The 20,948-nt window shown below is 53.4% G+C and overlaps 1 protein-coding gene across 9 annotated transcripts in view; it reads left to right on the top strand.

Annotated features, from left to right (window-relative positions):
• The window catches only part of LOC144953454 (disco-interacting protein 2 homolog C-like), a 161,205-nt gene that overhangs the window by 22,285 nt on the left and 117,972 nt on the right, over window positions 1-20,948 (top strand). The window lies entirely within an intron of this gene.

The raw sequence follows: 20,948 nt of genomic DNA, 5'->3' as shown, positions 1-20,948 counted from the left end.
CGCTACGAACCTGGCGACCCGGGTGCGATTCCCACTCACGGTCAACATCGGTGACGGTTATCTGAACCGGTCCTGGGCCTCCCCTAGGTCGACTCGGCCTCAAATGTAGTTCCTGGTGTGGCGTGTAAAAACATCGCCACTGGGGAGACAAAGGCGGCCGGGCGTGGTGCTGGCCACCCACCCCCTCGTGTACCGTTCCGGCCTTCAGAGGTGCTCGTTAACAGCACTTGCCCCTACAGTCTGTTAAGGCTATACGGGGGATCTTTGTTTTATATATATAGTGTGTTCGTGCTGATCTGGAGTGTAGCAGTTCGCGTGCTGCGCTACGAACCCGGTGACGTGAGTCAAATTCCCGCTCACGACCAACATCGGTGACGATTGTCTGAACCGGTCATTGGTCTCCCCTAGGTCGACTCGGCCTCAAATGTAGTTCCTGGTGTGGCGTGTAAAAACATCGCCACTGGGGAGACAAAGGCGGCCGGGCGTGGCTTTGACCGCCCCACGCCCTCGTGTGCCGTGTCGGCCTTCGGAGGTGCTCGCTAACAGCACTTGCCCCAACAGTCTGTTCAGGTTGTACGAGGGATCTTTGTCTTTGTGACACTCAGTAGCACTGTGCGTATATCGATGAGTGCCGTTGTGTGTGTGCGTTACGTTGTGTCTGCGTGTTCCGCGTGGTTGTCCCTGTGTACACGTTACCGTGTGTGTGTTAGTGCACTGCGCCACCAGAGTTCCATCCCCGCTCACAGCGGCGAATATCTGAACCGGTCATGATCCTCCCCTAGGTTGACTCGGCCTTAAATAACAACCCGATGCGGTGTGTAATCCTCAAAGACTGCCGGGCGCAGTGATGGTCACTTACATACATCCCTTCTTGGGCCGTGCCGACCTTCATCGGTGCTCGCAAATAGCTCTTGCCCCAACGCATTGTTAAAGCTATGCGGGTGATCTTTGTATGAGTGTGTGCGTGTCAGCAGCGCGCGTGTGTAGTCTTACGCTACATGGGGGATCTTTGTCTTTGTGGTCTTATTGTGTGCGCACGAATGTGCGATCTGTGATGAACAGGGTCTATGAGTGCACGCGTGTTCCTGTGTGTGCGTGCGTGCGTGTTACTGTGGGGAGCGGTAGTGTAGCGGTTAGCGCGCTGCGCTACGAACCCGGCAAAACCCGAGTTCGATTCTCGCTCACGGTCAACACCAGTGACGATTATTTGAATCAGCTTCTGGGCCTCGCCTAGGTCGACTCAGCTTCAAATGAGTAGATGGTGCCGTGTGTAAACATCGCCGTTGGGGAGATAAAGGCGGCTGGGCGTGGTACTGGCCACCCACCCCCTCGTGTTCCATACAGGCTTTAAGCTCACCTCTAGGTGCTCGCAAACAGCACTTGTCCCAGCAGTCTGTTAAGGCTATACGGGGGATCTTTGGCTGTGAGCGCCCTTGCTTCACGCCTTACCCCGTGTGCCCGCGTGTGCCGCAGCGTGTCTGTGGTGTCACCGTTTAATCACGGAATTTACCGAAATGCGTGAGAAATTCTGGCGACTTCTCGCACTCTGTGCTCATACAAATCACGTCCCAAACAGCACGTGACCACTATCGCGCGCGCGCGCGCGTTTTGTCGGGCGAGCGGTGGCGCAGTGGTTGTGAACCTCAGCGCTGGGGAGGCCGGGCGTGGGGGGCTGGCTTTAATAGGTGTTCGCTAACAGCACTTGCCCCAACAGCCTGAGGAGACTACACGGGGGAGGGATGTTTGTCTTTGTCGTGGGGGAGTGGTGAAGCGCTCAGACCGGAGACGAGTGGCGTGACATTGATTGAGTCACGTGTCTCCCCGTAATGTGCCCTGCCTGCTGAAGGCATGAGCGGCTTAGTGCGGCATTAGTAATATCATCATCATCATCCATATCATAATCATCAGCAGCGCTATTCGAACCAACACCCACCATCATCACCACCAACAGCAGCAGCAACAGCAGCACTACCACCGCCATCACGAGCCGCAACAGAGCATCCACCGCCACTACCAACATCATGACCAGCATCATCAGCAGCACCGTGCCAGATGTGACACTGGCTACATGAAGATGCGAGGCGTTGGATAGCTCAGGGGTTAAAGCGCTGATCCAGAATCGCTGACTTTCTGTGTTCGAATCTGGATTTCAGCTGCCCGTGATCAAACCGCGTGGTTCTCAACTGTAGCGAATTCATGGTCTCAACAATTGACCGCACAAAACACTCATCGTGGGGAAATGTGAATTTGGTTTCACTTACTGTGGCAAAGGTCTTCACGGACATGCTGAAATCACGTTCTCTGCGCGAAGGTTCCAGAAAACCGCCCAAGTGCGGATAACAAAGAGTACTTGAAGGAATCCCAGGAGTAGAGATGTCTCAGTTGAACACGTGTGAGGCTTTCGCGACCAATGTTATTCATAATCAACGTTTTCGGGTTTAGATCGCGTTATTTATAAATGTGTCGTAACCCTCCACCACCCGACACGGCCAATCAGTAAAAAAGTGTCACGTTGACAAAAGACAAATAGTTCACTGCTTTAGCCCACCGGTGTGTTGAAGCGTGAAACCACAACATTTACAATTTGAGTACGACGTTTCGCTGGTAATTGCATCCAGTAGAGATGTCTACGCTCTCAACTTCTGCGGGCCGCTCTCCAGGACCGTGTGGGTGCACTGCTCATCGTCCGATTTACTAACGGACACCCTCGTCTTATGGCACCACGCCCAGAGCACAAAAGTGGGATACAATTTAAAAGAAAACAGTGAATGTGATCCAAAAACGCAATCAGCTGTTATCTTGTAGTTATACACCTCGGATGTGTGTCCCGGGGCGCCACTGTGGCTATGAGATGTTAACTCCCTCGCCTGGTATGCATGAGGTCGTGGGTTCGTTCCCGACCCTGACGCCTGCTGTGTTTTTGGAGTCTGCGTGTCTCTCTCTTTCATCATCATCACTGTCGCTATGAGATGTTAACTCCCTCGCCTGGTATGCAGGATGTCGTGGGTTCGATCCCGACCCGGATGCCTGCTGCTGTGTATTTGGAGTCTGCGTGTCTCTCTCTCTCATCATCATCACGGTGGCTATGAGATGTTAACTCCCTCGCCTGGTATACAGGAGGTCGTGGGTTTCATCCCGACCCAGACTGCCGTATCATTTGGAGTTTGCGTGTCTCTCTCTCTCTCCGTGGTCGCGTGGATTTTTCTCCGGGTCCTCCAGTATTTCCCTCCACATTTAGAAGCAACGTCACGCGTTTAGAGTATTTGGCTGCTATACATTTCCACGCGATAAGCCACTTGGCTGAGCCATCGTTTGTGATAGCCAGTTCCCTTCTGAAAATGAGCTGTGAAAGCTCAATGGGCCTCACCCTCTCAAATAAAAGTAGTAAGTGGAATTTTATTTCGATTTAAAGCTTTCGTGACTGCAGGGATTCATCTTCTTGGTTCTTTCGGTAAAGTCACGTAGAAGGAAAATAATAAAGCGGGCATAATGACTTTAAACCCCTCGCCAAACCTCCTACGCATTTCACAAGTAGTACTAATCGCATATCTGCATTTCCCATAAATATGCTAAATTCCTCTTGATATGCAAATTATTTTGTCAAGACGCTCTCCCCCCCCTCCATCCGAGCATAAATAGTCGCTCCAAGCCTGGGGCGTGCCATTCAGACTCTGCCTTCTCGACAGACCTGTTCTCCACCTGAAGACGGCTGCTTGCGTTGTGGCCGAAACGTCGTGAGAATTATTGTATTATGTTTTATTTTTCTTATTTTATTATTTTCCTTCTACGTGACTTTACCGAAAGAACCAAGAAGAAAGGAGTAAGTGGCAGTCGTGTGCATGTGAAGAGCCGTGCGCTGCAAACCCGGCGGTCCCAAGTTGAACTTCGCAACGGCGGCGAATAGCGTAACCAGTCTGGGGCCTCCCCTACGTCGACTCAGCCTTAAATGGGTACGACGAATAAACGTCGCCACTCTGGAGACAAAGGCGGGCGGGCGGGCGTGGTTCCTGCCACAGCACCCCGCGCGCGCCGTGATGTCCTTCGCGGCGCTTGGCCCGACCGTCTGTGAAGGTTATACGAGGGATGGTCGAGGAGGAGGAGGAGGGGTTCTTTCTGTACGTGTCGCCCCTGGCGTTGTTAACAGGGGCTCGCGCGCACAGCACGTGTCGCACGCCGCTGGAGGCTATCGGCGCGGTCATCTGGGTGGGTGGGTGAGGGGGGTGCCCGCCCGGCCCCCGGATTTGTGAGTTTGTTATTGCACCTTGAGACGCAGCAGCAGCAGCAGCAACAGGAAACAGCTGCGAGTGGCTGGTGCCGAGACGCGCGGGGTGTGTGCGCGCGTGTGTGTGTGTGCTGGGGCTTGCCCCGACAGTCCGTTAAGGCTATAAGGGGGATCTTTGTCTTTGCTGGGGCGTGTGCGCGGGGAGCGGTGGTGTAACGGTTAGCGCTACGCTCACGGCCAACACCAGTGACGATTATATGAATCGGTCCTGGGCCTCACCTAGGTAGACTCAGCCTCAAATGAGTACCTGGTGCGATGTGTAAACATCGCCACTGGGGAGACAAAGGTGGCCGGGCGTGGTGCTGGGCACCAACCCCTCGTGTGCCGTGCCGGCTTTCATGAGGGCTAGTGAATAGCACTTGCTCCAGCAGTCTGTTAAGGCTACACGGGGGATCTTTGTCTTGGGAAGCGGTATAATAGTGGCTAGCGAGTTGTACTACAAATCCGGCGACCCGAATTCGATTCCCGCCCACGGCCAACATCAGTGGCGAATATTTTCATATGTCTTGGGTCTACCCTAGGTCGACTGAGCCTTAAACGAGTCCCTGACGCGGTGTGTAGACACAAAGCATTCAGCATACACGTGGCCTGCGTTGGGCTGGCCACATCACTGCCCTCGTGCGTGTGATGGTGTGGTGGTGGTGGTGGTGTTTGTTGTTGTGTGTGTGTGTGAATCACGTGCTATCCAGTGGCGAGATGTCAACTACCTCGCCTGGTGTACAGGAGGTCGTGGGTTCGATCTCGACCCAGACGCCTTATTTTGTTAAATATATATGGAGTTTTTATATATTCTCTCTCCCCGTGGCCGTGTGGATTTTCTCCGGGTCCTCCGGTTTTCCCCTCCACATTTAGAATCAACGTCACGCGTTTGGAGTAGAGTATTTGCTTGCTATAAATGTCCACGCGATAAGCCACTTCGTTGAGCTTTCAGTTGTGATTGCCAGGTCGCTTAGCTCAGTGTGGCCTTACCTGGCAAAATAGAAACGTTTATGTAGTAGACGCGTGGACAGGGTACAGAGAGACACGCAGCCAAATACGTGTATACAACAGCCTGCAGATAACGCGTGAATAGGCAGCTCTGTAAATAAAGAGGAAGATAGGCAGATTGACAGCTGTTTACATACATAGGCAGATAGGTGTAGAGATAGACACCAATTCGGGGGTATGTAGACAAACAGATACACGGATAGGCAGCTGAACCGTGATGACGAAGCCGGGTGGGTGACTCTTGAAACGGAGACGACCTTCGTCTCCTGAGTTCTCTCGCCTGGTTTCAACAAAATGAACGCGAGAAACTGAGTGCGACTATAGATCCTCACCCGCCGTTGTGCGGAACGCGTTCACCGGGTTCCCAAAGGGGGCCGTCCATAAATGACGTCACGCGATTTTGGACGATTTTTGACCTCCCCCCCCCCCACCTCGTCGTCACACGGCGTCACAAAAAGTCAGACCCCCCCCCCCTCAAATATGACGTCACGAAGCTCTGCCCCCACCCACCCCCCCAAAACCATAAAACATGCTTCGAATCGCTTTAAACTATTGCCATTGTAGTGCGTATTTAATGTGGCGCTGCTGCACTCTGATGTTGCAGGAGAAAACATTTATTAAAAAGTCTATTTAATTAAGTAGAACGTGTTGTCTATGTTTATTTAAAGCTGCGCATTTTGATGTGACGTCACATTTCTCAAACCCCCCTCCCCTTGTCACACATCGTCACAAATGTCTGACCCCCCCCCCCAGGTGCGTGACGTCATTTATGGACGGCCCCAAATCGTCACATTTTGAGATTTCGCACCAATAACTTGTGGATGTTGAGCTTCGTTTTTAGCGCCGCACGTAGCCGACCGTGCGAGTCGGGGGGTGCAGATGCCGGCCCGCCTCGCACGTGGAATGCGCGCGTACGCCCGCACTGCGCGTGCATCTCCAGAGAGAGAGAGAGTCGAGAGCGAGACGTGTCGATTGACAGGGCCGTGAACCAACGTGGTGAAGTATGGTCAAACAGCTCCCCACGACCGCAACAGACTGGCAGGAGGCGGGGAGGGGGGGGGGGCTTCATCGAGTGTCAGGGGCCGGCAACCAAAATAACAAGAAGAGCCATTTGTGTTCGACTTCTGAAAAACATAAGTGATATTTAAAAATAATAATTAAACACTCTTTTATGAAATGTACTAGTAATGGCAGAACTCCACGACTCCAGGAAGTGGCCCCGAAGCTTGCTATAACGTAAGGGACCGTGGCCAATTACAGCCAACGTCAGTTGACCGTGGACAATTAGACCCAAGCCGAAACATAACATATAAAAAATAATGTTTAAAAATAAATATTTTTATGATAGAATATAGTATTGTCATCAGTATGACGTAAGTATACGAAGTTTCCAGTCGATACCACATTGAGAAGTGGGTTAAAATTGAGTTACAAGATTTGAGGATACAACAGCAACAGAGTTCAAAGAAAGCGTGTTAAAAACCGACCTCAGTTCTAACAAGCACCGCAATGCACCGTGCAGTGACGACGAGACGGTGACTCCTTAATATTGGTAGGAACCTCCTGGTTACACCAGCCCACAGGGTATTATTGTGTCCGTCGTGCAGGGAGGGGCTGGGTGGGGAGGGAGGGGCTGGGTGGGGAGGGTGGGGAGGGGTTGGGTGGGGCTGGGTGGGGAGGGGTTGCGTGGGGTTGCGTGGGGCTGGGTGGGGAGGGGCTGGGTGGGGGGTGTGGGAGGGGTGGGGCTGGGTGTGGGAGGGGTGGGGCTGGGTGGGGAGGGACTGGTCACCCCGTGGTGCCCTTATAAAACTCAACGTTTAACCTACTCATGCCGGCTTGTGCCCGCCCTCACAGTCGGCCATATTTGCGGAATACACCACGCCCTGGCCGTTGACCCTGGCCATTGACCGAGCAACCCAACGTTCCTACCAGCTCCATCCGCAGGAATGTGTGTCACTTAAAGAGCTGCGTGCGACTCCTGAGCCGCAGGTTGGCAACCCTCTGATCGAGTGCATTGACTTATTTGATTGACAGGGGACAAGACCCACACATGGGGACTCAGATGGCAGGTGGCTACCCCAGGGGCTTAATTTCAGCTAACCTTGCGCACCACATCCAGTGTGTATATATTTATTTGTTTCTCACTCTCTCTCTCGCCGTGGCGACTTGTCGCGTGCCACCGACTCCAGGGGCCGCGAGCGAAACCGAAAATAACGAAAATGAAATCCGGAGTGAGAATTTGACGACTGGAAGTGGAGCAGAGTGGGACGGAACGAGGCGACACCAGAACGCAGCGTCTCGCGACAGCCCGCGAGACGGAAGGGCAGTGCCGGGCAGCGCCCCACGTTCGTGTGAGAATCATGAATGGAGAAATCCGATGAGCCATGAAGCGCTTTTGTTTATTTTACGGGGCACCGATAAAGGATATTAGTTCACCGATTGCAAAGCTTGGGCAAAGCAGCAAAACAACAGCAGCCCCAGACCACACCAAGGCAACGGTACAGTCCCTCTGTCACATTGCACATTAAAATTGAACTATCGATCCACGGGTCAGGATGAAAGTTACCAGGGGGGGTAGGCCAAGTGTATTCCTACCTATAACATGGCAACGGTTAGTTCTGCGTCTTAGAACTCTCGCCTCCTTCCTCCCTCTCCTCTCCCTCCCTCTCCTCCCTCCTCACTCTCCTCCCTCCCTCTCCTCCCTCCCTCTCCTCCCTCCCTCCCTCTCCTCCCTCTCCTCCCTCTCCTCCCTCCCTCTCCTCCCTCTCCTCCCTCTCTCCTCACTCCCTCCCTCTCCTCCCTCTCCTCCCTCCCTCTCCTCCCTCTCCTCCCTCCCTTTTCTCCCTCCCTCCCTCTCCTCACTCCCTCCCTCCCTCCCTGTCCTCCCTCCCTCTCCTCACTCCCTCCCTCCCTCTCCTCACTCCCTACCTCCCTCCCTGTCCTCCCTCCCTCTCCTCCCTCCCTCTCCTGTCTTCCCTCTCCTCCCTCTACCGCTCACGCACGCGGTTTTATTTTTATTTCGTGCGGCCGCCGAGCCGAGACCCAAGTTTGGTGTCGGCGCGGCGCCTTCGCAGTCGTTAAGAAACGCCACGGGGAGCCTCCCGTTATGGGCATAGGCGCGCTGCGTGGAAACCACGGAGCTGGCAGCGGTGAGGCCACCTCGAGTTCAGAGCCCACGGATCAAGGGATTTGACGTTCAATTCTCGGTTGTTTTTTTGGTAGCGTTCTGCAGTGCGCCATGTGGCTGTCAGTCAACCTCCACGTTGCTGCCAACCCACAGGGGGGTGGGTTGGCCCTGAGCCGCACGCTGGTTCCATGCTCCGTGCGCCTCGGAGTCTCGGGGCATAGTACAGCACAACAATGTATGTTGCTGCACGGCTCCCGACTGCTCGCGATGGAGCCGCGCACCAGCAGTCTAAACGCCCTCACGGGGGGGTTGATTCCCCCTCCTCTACCCCTCCCCCACCTCCTCCCTTACAGCCCCACCCCTCCCACACCCCTACAAAGCACTCCCCAGGCTCAAAGCTGCTTAGCTTAACAGATGCAACGCGTTTGAGCTCATCCCCGGGCGATTTGTTGGAGCGGGTGCGGTTCATTTGATGTAACGTCGTTTGGAAACATCTTACCAAGAGTACGTGTCGAGGGATCTACGTTTTGCGTGTTTGGTTTGTTGTCCTTCCCCCCCGCACCTCCGATTAGCGCGGTTGGCTACGTACGGCGCGCGAAATAAGTCCAACATGCGCACACGCAGCATACAGACTCTGTGCCCACAGTAATCGTCCTTGCGCAGTGTGGAGCACGGTGCGTTTTGGGACCCAGAGTATGAGAAGCGAGTGGATGTGAGCTGCTCCACACAGCGGTGGATGGCGTCCGAACGCAGCCAGCAACAATCGGCAACGCCTCTGTGAACGCCACGTGTCCTCGTCACAGCACGCGGCGCTGAGTTGCAAATAAATTCGGGATTATTCATGGACGTGGCGGGGAGCGCGAGATGTGATCTCTCTCGCGCCCGGTGATGCAGGAAGTCGTGGGTTCGATCTCGAACCCTGACGCCTGTTGTATATTTCGAGTTTGCGCGTCTCTCTCCGCGTACTCTCGGTTTTTCCCTCGACGTTTATGAACATTCGTTTAGAGTATTTGGCTTCTATAAATGTCCACTTGATGGTGAGCCATTTCGTTGAGCTATCATTTGTGGCCAGGCCACTTATGAAAAAGAGCTATGTAGCTCAGTGGGCCTTATGCGGTAATATATATTAAAAAGATAGTTTAGTTAAAAAATGTAGTTTATGAGCCTCATGTAGCCAATGGGAAGCAATGGCACACAATGAACGGCCAATGGGAAGCGGTCCAGCATGGGTTCGATGTGTGTGCGTTTGAGCGTGGGTTTGAGCATGGGGTCGAGCATGATTTCTCTCGATTCCTGTTCCACAACTCCCAATATGGGACAGCCCACGCCCAGGGGAAACCCGATTTGGGCACGACACACCGACTTCGCGTTGTAATTTAGGCCTCAATATTTCAGTCGCTTCACAGCGCCAGAGGCGGCGGCTGTGAGCGAGCAATCGTTGTGATAAACAGGGCCCTATAGTGTCCATGGAGGGCGCTTGCCAATTACGTCTGGTGACCCGTTTGTCATTGTGTAACAAGCCTCACTCTGCTCATGTGAGACCCACAACAGCAACACCGCTGGCTCCAGAAGACTAGTCGTTCAAAAGGTCACGTAAGGACAATTGGCTTATGGATGTGCGACATGTTTCAAACTACTGCATTTAATATTTAACATGCACGTGTCATAAAAAACGTTAGTCAATGGCTGGTGCATTAAATCATCAAGTCAAATCGCCTCTACGCCTGAACGATCCCATTCATATAGATTAGAACGCCATGAATGTGTAGTGACGTGTATTGAGTCACTACGGCGTTAAGCGCCAGTTACTGACAGAAGAGTACAACTGTGCGTGTTAGAGCCTCTCTCTGGCACCAGAGGATGTATGGCATGGAAGGGAGCCCTAGAGGGCATGGTTCTAGTGACTGTCAGAGAGAGGGCAGTTGATGACGTGACAGTCTGGGTGAACCCGAGAGGGCACGTGACCAGGACAGGATGTCGAGGGGGGCCGAAAGGTGGCGAGAGGGACACGTGATGTATGGCCCAGAACCTTCTGGTGGGATCCAGAAGGGGGCGTGGCCGAGGGCGTGGCCGAGGGCGGAGCCAGGCCACGCCCAGGGGCATAAAAGGAAGGTCCCGAGAGCCGATCCGGGCTGTCTGTCGGAATGAAACCCGTCGGTGCTACGTCTCTTCGATCCTCGGTCTACGGTCTTTACGCTCGGCATTGTGGGTCAGGCAGTGTGTTACTGACTGACCCGGTTATGTAGTTACCCCGTTGTGGTCTAATTAACCTGTTGTACATTTCTGTAGTTACCCTGTTGAGGTGTGAGAATAAACGTGTTGCCTGCAAGTTCAAGTGTGTGCCTCCGTGGAACCCACTACACATGCACAACACCGGTGAAAATGAAGATCTGAGCCTTGCTTGGGTCACCACTCGGTTCGCTCAGCCTAAAATGAAGTCCTGATTCTCTGTGATGTTTCGGGCATTATCACTGAGAAGGAAAAACTATGAACTATTTTTTATTTTACCAGGTAAGGCCCACTGAGTTATATAGCTCGTTTTTAGAAGACACCTGGCCACAAATGATAGGAGGTCAATGAAGTGGCTGATCATGTGGATATATATAGCAGCCAAATACTCTAAATGTGAAGGGAAAACCCGGAGGACCCAGAGAAAAATCCACGCGACCACCGGGAGAACATGCGAACTCCAAATATAGTCGGTGTCGGGATCGAACCCACGACCTCCTGCATACCAGGCGAGGTAGTTAACATCTCGCCATCGCGGCACCTGCACAGCCTACAAATGCTACACAGCTTTGTCGAGGACAGAGCCAGGTAAAAAAAATGAAAATCTCACGGAAGGGGGCCAGCGACGGGCAACGGATGTGTGCCGCGTTTACCACGAGGGCCTGGCACAACATCTTCCCACCGTGGTGCCCAAAAGGCGCTGCCGGATCAGTACATCACTCTTTTGTGCTGGGTGCCAGCCTAAATAGATGCTCGCTAATTGCACGTGGATATGTGTGGGTGCGCGCGTGCGCGTTGCGACGGAGGGAGGGGTGTAAGCGAGCGGCAGCTCCTGGAGTGAAGGTGACTCGGGGGCTCGGAGCTCTTCTATTTTCACCGAGCCACTCCTTCTCCCGCCGTGTTCTCAATTAGCGACTCAATTACTGCGGGGAGAGAGTGTCACTTGAAGAGACGAGACTTCACCGCCACTTGCGTTTGTGTACGCTTGCGAGTGTGTCCGTGCGTGTGTGTGTGTGCTTGTACGGGGAGCGGGAGTGTAGCGGTTAGCGTGCTGCGCTATGAACCCGGCGACCCGAGTTCGATTCCCGGTCATGGCAAATACCAGCGACGATTATCTGAACCGGTCATGGACCTCCCCTAAGTCGATTCGGCCTCAAATGAGTACCTGGTGTGATGTGTAAACATCACCACTGGGGAGACGAAGCCAGCCAGCCGGGCGTGGTGCTGGCCACACCACCCCTGCGTGTTGCTGTGCCGGCCTTCATAGGTGCTCGCTTACAACCCTTGCCCCAACAGTCTGCGTTTTAGATGATTGTCTCTCACCCCCAGAAAGGGCATCTCGCACCCCAGGGGTTGCGTGCGTCCCAGGTTCAGAACCTCTGCTCTTACAGCCTCTCCACGCCGTGCTGGTCGTGGGGTTATTTCACCTTGCTTCACCACTGGGCCGTCCAGATTTGGGGGAGGGGGGCAAAAGGGGCATTTGTGCAGGGCCCCCCTGCTCCAGAACTGGTTTGTCGCCGCGTATGAATGAGAAGAGGCGATTGACCCCACGTGCCGTTCTGCCCGGAGCATCCGAAGCAGCACCAAGTCCTGCAGAAACCGCGGGGCGACCCTGCTTCACCGTGTCGGTCAGTGGTGAAGTGTGGACCAGTAACATTGAACACAACAACTTTTGATTTTTTTTTTTTACCAGGTAAGGCCAACTGAGCTACGTAGCTGTTTTTCAGAAGCACGGTGGCTGCCACAAATGATCGCTCAACGAAGCGGCTTATCACGTGGACATTTATAGCAGTAACCAAATACTCTAAAAGCGTGATGTTGATTCTAAATGTTGAGGGTAAAAAGTGGAGGATCCGGAGAAAAATCCACGCGACCACAGGGAGAGAGACACGCAAACTCCAAATATACAGCAGCAGGCGTCAGGGTTGGGATCGAACCCACGACCTCCTGCATACCAGGCGAGGTTGTTAATATCTTGACATCTCATGTACATGGGCTCCAACGTTGTGGAAGTTGATGGAAACGCGAGAAGTGATGGGGGGCCGATTAAAATACTCAAATACCAGCTCTACCCAGAAGTGACGTAAACCCCTTTGATTTGTTCGTGAAGTTTGCGGGGACGGGGGTGGTGGTGGGGGGTTGGTGTCGTGCCCCCCCCCCCCGCACGGAGCATAATGGACCGGTGAATGAATAATGCACGCACGGAGAATGAACATTGCACCAAATTGGAATGAATGAATGCGGCACGTCCGAATAACTGGGGCACGAATGACGGCGGAGGGAACATTTAGAATCCGCGGCCGTGCTTAACAACAATAATACTAAAGCCGGGCTATTTTCAGACATCTGGTGGTCATTGAGTGCGTGTGTCTTCATTGGCGGCGGCTAGTTATTTATTTATTTGCCTGCAGCCGATGTGCCCTTGGGCAATGATACATCACAACAGCAACAATACACGAGGCGGAGACTCATTCGCAATGTCCCCTGCGCGCGTGCCCGGCTCTTGTTCGCGTCATGGTAGGCCGACACTTTTTATTTGATGTAGCGTTTAGGCCAGGGGTGGGGAACGTCCGGCCAACGGGCCGTATAAGGCCCGCGAAATCATTTGGTATGGCCCTGCCAAGGCAACCGCAGGCGGGACTCAAAATTCAATAAATCTAGGAGCAAACCTGGAAAAGCAGTTGCGAGTAGCAGCATCATCAATACCGGCTAACATCACACGCCTCGCCAGAGAGAAGCAGTTGCAGCCATCGCATTAGGGGTGCGTTAATTAAATGTTTGACCAAATATAACGGGCTAATTGTTTAATTGAAAATTTAGTATGGCCCGCGAATGATGTTCTAAATATCCAAATGGCGCTTGGCAGAAAAAAGGTTCCCCACCCCTGGTTTAGGCTTTGATGCGAGAGTTGTTTTTTGCATTCACCGGTAATAATCGTGTGAAAATCCCTGACTATTAGAATCGATAAAAGCCATCTCCGGTTTTTAACAACCCTGTGGTATAACGATGTGTAGTAGTGAACAAAGAGTCAGTGCCTGTGCCGTCACTAAAATTGAACGGCGAGTACCCATCAGCCAATGAGCTTTCTGCACCAATGCTTACTTTGGCAGAATAAACTAGAACTGAACTATGTTAATAGAACTTTGTATTTGACCAGGTAAGGCCCACTGAGCTACATAACTCTTTTACAGAAGCGACTTTGCCATCACAAATGATCACCATCATCATCATCATCATCGTCACGATCCATGGGCAGATACCAATGAGCTCTAGCAGTGGGAACGAGAGGGGGGAAGAGGGGGGGGGAGGATTTCGTCGACGTCTGGTGAGAGAGCGATCAAATCGGTGCTGTTCTTTCAGCCGATGAATAATCCTCATCTTAGATGTGGCCAGGATTACTGCAATCCGCACCCTCGCCCCCTGTGGTGCACCGTGCCAGGCTCAATAGGTGCTCCCAAACATCACTTGCCTCCCGACTGTGGCGAGCAGCCAGGATACGCAGCGTGGCTGCAGGCCGTGATCCAGCGCTGTGGAGGCGGCAGCGAGGGTTGTTGGATCACCGCGCTGATGGTGTGGAACTCCCCTTCTACCCGTGGGCGTCGAGGAGGTGCAGCAATCGCGGTCTCGACCTGTTCCACCCGTGCAGGATAGAGCGTTGCCCCCTCGCGCGCACGTGGCTTTGTTCTCCGGGTCGTTCCATTTCCTCCCACGCGTAAGACTGTCATGAATTGCTCGGTAACACCTTCATATGTAGAGGACCGCAGAGCTTGGAGGAAGGGGGGGGGGTGCGGTGAAGTTGGCACTGGCCTGCAACGTGGTTGCTGCCGCGTTCCCGCTCCTCCGTGGCTCTTCCTCCGACGAGAGCGATGAGATCATTTACTGTGCTGCGTCGGCGGCGGCGTTACAAGTTGACAGTATGATGACAACAAGGGATCCCGTGTCATTGTGGGGGCCATGTGAGTGTGCACGCGATGGTGCGCGTGTGTGTAGCGGCGAGCGCGCTGCGCTACGAACCCGGCGACCCGAGTTCGATTCCCGCTCACGGCACATCACCGGTGACGATTATCTGAACCGGTGCTGGGCCTCCCCTAGGTCGACTCAGCCTCAAATTAGTACCCGGTGCGGTGTGTAAACATCGTCAACTGGGGAGACAAAGGCGGCCGGGCGTGGTGCTGGCCACCCACCCCCTCGTGTGCCGTGCCGGCCTTCATAGGTGCTCGCTAACAGCACTTGCCCCAACCGTCTGTTAAGGCTACACGGGGGATCTTTGTCTTGTGTAGTTTTGTATGTGTGTGTTTTCTGTGAATGGGTGTGTGGCTGTGTTTGTGTGTACATTTTGTTTGTGTGTGTACATTATGTTTGTGTGTGTGTATATTCTTGCATGTGTGTGTTATGTGAAGTTATGTGCTGTGTGTGTATGTACATGTCTCTGTTCATTGTGTTTGTGTATCCATCTGTGTGTGTGTAGGCTTGTGCACGTGAGTGTTCTCTGTTGATGCGTGTATAAATATTTGTGTGTGTGTGTGCACCATGGTGATGTCACTACCACTGAAGGGTAAATAACAGCTGTAGATGGCAGACGATGGTAGTGATGATGGTGATGGTGGTGATGATCGTTAATGGTGGTGCTCATGGCAGTGGAAACGACGATGATGGTGATGATGGTGATAATGGTTACAATGGTGGTGTTGATGATGGTGTTGGTGCCGGTCGTGATGGTGGTGGTGGTGATGGTACTGACACTCGCACACACATGTTTTGCGTGGGGGTCACCTTCCCACGCCAGTCCACTGGAGGAGAAGACACCAGCCCGAGATGCTGGACAGGAAAATAAACAAATTACATCACGAGCACAAGACTGAGTCCCAAACCAAGACAAAGATCCCCCGTGTAGCCCTAACAGACTGTAGGGGCAAGTGCTTTTAACGGCACACGAGGGGGTGGATTGCCAGTACCACGCCCGACCGCCTTTGTCTCCCCAGTTGGCGATGTTTGCACACCACACCAGGTACTCATTTGAGGCTGAGTCGACCGAGGGGAGGCCCAGGACCGATTCAAATAATCGTCACTGGTGTTGGCCGTGAGCGGGAATCGAACCCGGGTGAGCCGGGTTTATAGCGCAGCGTAGCGCTAGCCACTACACCACCGCTCCCCACTACATCACGAGCACAAGACTGAGTCCCAGACACACGCAATCACACACACACAGTGACACACACGCCAACGTACACAAAACACACAATGCAGACACATGCATGAACACGCACAGCATGCCACGTGTCGCACGTACGTACGAAACAAAAGGACGCAATAAACAAACACAAAGTGTCACTTCCACATTTACAAAGATCCCACGTAGAGCCTTTGAAGAACCGACTGCAAGTGCTGTTAGCGAGCACCTATGAAGGCCGGCACGGGTACACGAGGGGGTGGGTGGCCAGCACCACGCCCGGCCGCCTTTGTCTCCCCAACGACGATGTTTACACACGGCACTCGGAACTGACTTGAGATCGAGTCGATCTACTGCACACAAACACACACACACACATGCGCCCCATATGGGTGTGCACAAGCGCGCGCATGTACTGGGCACATGGCACACGTGCACACAATGCACGCACAGGACACACGCACAGGACACACGCAGCACAGACGCGACGCCCACTGCATAACAGATACCGAGAAAGAGAGAGATACAAAATTTTCGTTTAAACGAAACGAATTATTTGGCGATACGCTCCACCTCTCCGGACCCTCTATGCCCTAAGGAAAGTGTCCTTGACTCGTGTGGCTGGCTGGCTGGCTTGTTTGATGTTTAATTGTTGGAGCCCGACACTGGCAATCCGCCAGAGCCCTTCCTCGGCCGCAGAGTATGCGGGACGCGTGTGGTGCTCCACTAATTAAAACATCCTCTTGTTGTTATTTTACCAGGTAAGGCCCACTGAGCTGCATAGCTCTTGTTCTTGAAGCGACCTGGCCCACAAAGGACAGCTCAACGCGCGATGTTGAGTCTAAGTGTGATTCTAAGTGTGAGAGGGGGAGGGGTGGGGCTAAGGGGTGAGAAGTGGGTGGGGTGAGAGGGGGGTGAGAGGAGGGGAGGGGTGAGGGGGGAAGGGGTGGGGGTGAGAGAGAGGGGGCAGTCATCTGCCATATTCTTAGGTTTTTTCGGTAAAGTCACGTAGGTAAAACATTAAAATTAATAAAAGTAAAATAAAATAAAAATTACGACGTTTCGGAGGCAACACAAGCTTCCGTCTGTGTTGCCTCCGAAACGTCGTGATTTTTATTTTATTTTACTTTTATTAATTTTAATGTTTTACTTACGTGACTTTACCGAAAAAAATTTAAGAATATGAATCCTTGCAGTCACGAAAGCTTCAAATCTAGAGTCATCTGCCAGTCATCTCAGTCGGTAAAACCATGGCACCACCTGGGGTTGATCCGTGAATTGTCAGCAGCAAGCCTTCGACAAAGTCACGTATAAAAAGATAAAATAATAAATTAAATTACATATTTTATCTTTATACGTGACTTTACCGAAAGAACCAAAGAATAATTCCTGCAGTCACGAAAGCTCCAAATTAAGTTTGAACCCTTAGACACTTCACGCGTCGGCCTTAAGGTGCACCTAGCCTGGCACAAGCGCCGTGCTGACGCCACTGCCACTTAATGGTGAACGGCGGTTGTTGTTGCAAAGGGGGGTCCTCTCCCACCGGATTGCAAATATTAATGAATGGTATGATAATAGGGTGTTTCCCCTTTCTGGCAATGAAACAGCTGTGTTAAGATGTTAAAACACCAAACTGAAACCTTTGCAAGGAATCACGTCTGCATTAACCATATTTACATGTGGTGAACATGCAAACAAACAAGAACATGCTTTGATAGTATGTGCATTGTCTTTGAAACTGATTGGTCCACACCAGAGACAGCTTTCTTTAGAGCCTAGTCTCAAACAGTGTTACACCAGAGGACGCCAAAAGGCGTGATTGCATGTGTGTATGTGTATCATGTGTGGTCTGTGTATCCATACGTGTATCTATGCAAGTGTGTGTGTGCATAGAGGGGGTTAAACGGGCACGACATGGGCTGGAGAACAGATGGACTAATGCGGTACGGGAGGATGTGGAGCTGAGTGGACTTGCCGAAGACCGGTACCAGCGGTGTCAAGATCGGCCTCTGTGGAGGAGGCTCGTGAAGGACGCTACTGGGCAGTTGGAGGCAGTCGCCCTCCAGCAACAACGGAGGGCAGAGGAGCGACGCTCACAACAACGAGCAGTGCGCCGGGCGGCTAAGATGCAGCAAGTTGGCACAGTAGGGGGCACAGCTGATGCATCGGCCACTCATCTCAGTCAGCCGACCCATGACACCTGGGTCTGTCCCGTGAAATCCTGTCAGCGAGCCTTCGACACTTCACGTGGCCTCAGGGTGCACCTCGCATGGCACCGGCACAAATGGCGGGTATTGGTGTGTGTACAATGTGGGGAGCGGTAGTATAGTGGTTTGGGGCACTGCGCTCCCAATCCGGCGGAACCGAGTAAGATTCCCGCTCGCTGCCAACATCAGAGACGAATATCTGAACCGGTCCTGGGCCTCCCCTTTACATCGACTCAGCCTTAAACGAGTACCGTGCCCGGCCCCGGTGTGTGCAGAACAACCCCCCCACTGGGAAGACAAAGGCGGCCGGGCGTGGTTGCTAGTCGACGCACACACACCCCCCCCCCCCCGCCACCTCGTGTTCTGCGTTACCCCTTCATCGGGTGCCCCGCTAACAGCACTTGCCCCAACAGTCTGTTTATACCATACGGGGGGGGGTGGGGTGGGGGGCTGGGGAGCTTTCGTCTTTGTTCTTCTGCGCGTCGTGCGTGGGGTGCCAGCCCCGCGTGTGTTTTGTGTTACTGCTCCAGACCACGTGCTCCACGATCTCTGAGCTCAGCGGGATGGAATTTTGCCACGGTGGGGTGGGGTGGGCGCGGGAGATGGAGGCGGGGGAGGGAGAGTGGCTATCGATGGGCGATGGTGGAGAGCGAAAAGGGCGCTCTTGTGGGGAGCGACACTCGTGTGAGGAGGGGACGTCTCCTCTAAGAATGGATTGCTGCATGCTGCTTGCCGATGGTGGTGGTGGTGATGATGGTGGTGGTGGTGATGATGGTGGTGGTGATGGTGGGGAGCCGCGGTGTAGCGGTTAGCGCGCTGCGCTACGAACCCGGCGACACCGGGTTCGATTCCCGCTCACGGCACAACACCCAGTGACGATTATCTGAACCGGTGCTGGGCATCCCCTAAGTCGACTCGGCCTCAAATGAGTTCCTGGTGCGGTGTGTAAAAGCATCGCCACTGGGGAGACAAAGGCGGCCGGGCGTGGTGTTGGCCACCCACCTCCCTCGTGTGCCGTGCCGGCCTTCGTAGGTGCTCGCTAACAGCACTCGCCCCAACAGTCAGTGCAGGCGATACGGAGGATCTTCGTCTTTGCTGGTGATGGGCGTGGGTGCGGCTGATCGGGAGTGGAGAAGTGGAGGGGGTTTCGGGGGGCCGTGATGTGTTCATCTCTGTAGTAAGTAATAGGCCGTGTTGATGCGCGGTGGTGATGGGAATCATTCACTCCCGCGCTGTTGCTCGAGTCACTGCGGAGGGTGGCATTGCGAAGCTGCACTGGTGACTTGGTGGGGGAGTGAGGAGTCTTCTATCCAGCAGTGGATTGAAAATGTCCAACGATTGTATGATGGCCCCTTTTGTAAATCTCCTGGCTGGATGAGGGCCCTGCTGCCCACGCCTTTCGGGTCGTGGGGATGATCTTGGCCGTCTTCTAGTGGTGAAGGGTGGGGGGGGGACATAGACGTTGGAGCAGAGTACAGTACAACCGTGTTCTTATTTTTTAAATCCTTTATATTAAGTTCACTTGCTTGCTTGCTTGCGCGCTTACGACCGTGCAAATCTTTCGGTCGTTTTTTAACCCACTTCCCGTGATCCAAGCGAGCTGACATTTTGCACACAGACTCGTTGTGCGTGGCAATTTATTTTCGTGAAAATTTTTTTCCAAAATTTTCCACTTTTTAGGAAAAAAAATATTTCATATTTAATTTAAAATACCAATGTGATAAAAATGAAACTCTTACTCAAGAAAAACAGAAATGAATAATTAAATAAAACCGATGCCACGCATATGAAGGATTTATAGTGAAAAACTTTGTTTTTACGGGTTAATTTTTTCTCCGCCACCCTCTACTGGCGATGATGATTGCGCGCGTTTGAATATCGACGCAGAGTGCGCCCTCGTGCAACGCCCGTGCAACGCCCGTCCAAGACGCGAGAGCTGATGGCCAAGCAAGCTATGGCGGTACAGCAATGAATGGACTTTTGAACCCAGCTGTACGGAGCTTTGCGCGCTCTCTCTCCTCTCTCTCCCCCTCCATCTCGTTGTCGCCTCCCAGCACTCTGCCGCTCCCTCTCGCGTCAAGTCCAAGCCCCCCTCCCCCCATCCGCTCGCCTAATTTACCCAGCTTTGTCGAACGCTTCCCAATCCAAGAAACGCAGTCAACGCTTTATAAATGGTGCCGTTCGTTGCTGGCCGCTTCGCGTCTTTTTGGGGCCATGCGAAGGGGAGGGTGAGGCTGCGCTCAGCAACTGTAATTTTACGAAACAATGGTAGCTGTTCCCTCTCCCCCACCCCCCAGACAAAGAGTTATTTTGAGATTCCACGAAGCTCCTTTTGGGTGACATTGCGACGAAGCAACGCTTGGCACACGGCCGCCTCGTGGCGCTGCACGCAGAGCCGACAAACAAGACACGCAGCAGCAGCAGCAGCGCCTGTGCGGGTGGCAGGTCCGGCCGGGGGTACATTGGATGCGTGGCGACAGCTCACCACGTGCGAGCTCTGTTGGGTGACTTCATCTCAAAATTCCACGATGAGTGGTGTGGTGGTGCGGGGGTGGGTGGGGGGGAGTGGAGGGTAGGGGACGTGGGGGTCAGAGGGCAAGGAGGCTCGGTTGTGGAAGGTTTTGGGAGGGAATAGTTGTGGTGAGCGGTGAGGCTACGTTGGTGGGATGGGGCCGCCAGGTGTGCCTGGGTGACCCACACCTGGAGTTTGGCCACCAGGAATGTGCGGTGCCACCACGGTGGCTAAGAGATGTGAACTCCCTCGGAGGTCGTGGGTTCGATCTCAACCCTGACGCCTGCTGTATTTTTGGAGTTTGCGTGTCTCTCTCGCTCTCGCTGGTCCTTCGGGTTTTCGTCCTCCACATTTAAAATCAGCGTCACGCGTTTATAGGATTTGGCTACTGCTTTCAATTTCCACGTGTTGATGATGATGATCGTTGAGCTACC

The sequence above is a fragment of the Lampetra fluviatilis genome, chromosome 1 (assembly GCF_964198595.1).
Source record: "Lampetra fluviatilis chromosome 1, kcLamFluv1.1, whole genome shotgun sequence".
In the NCBI taxonomy this organism is placed as follows: domain Eukaryota; kingdom Metazoa; phylum Chordata; class Hyperoartia; order Petromyzontiformes; family Petromyzontidae; genus Lampetra; species Lampetra fluviatilis.
The sequence above is the reverse complement of the archived record's forward strand: the minus strand, read 5'-3'. Positions and strand labels throughout refer to the sequence as shown.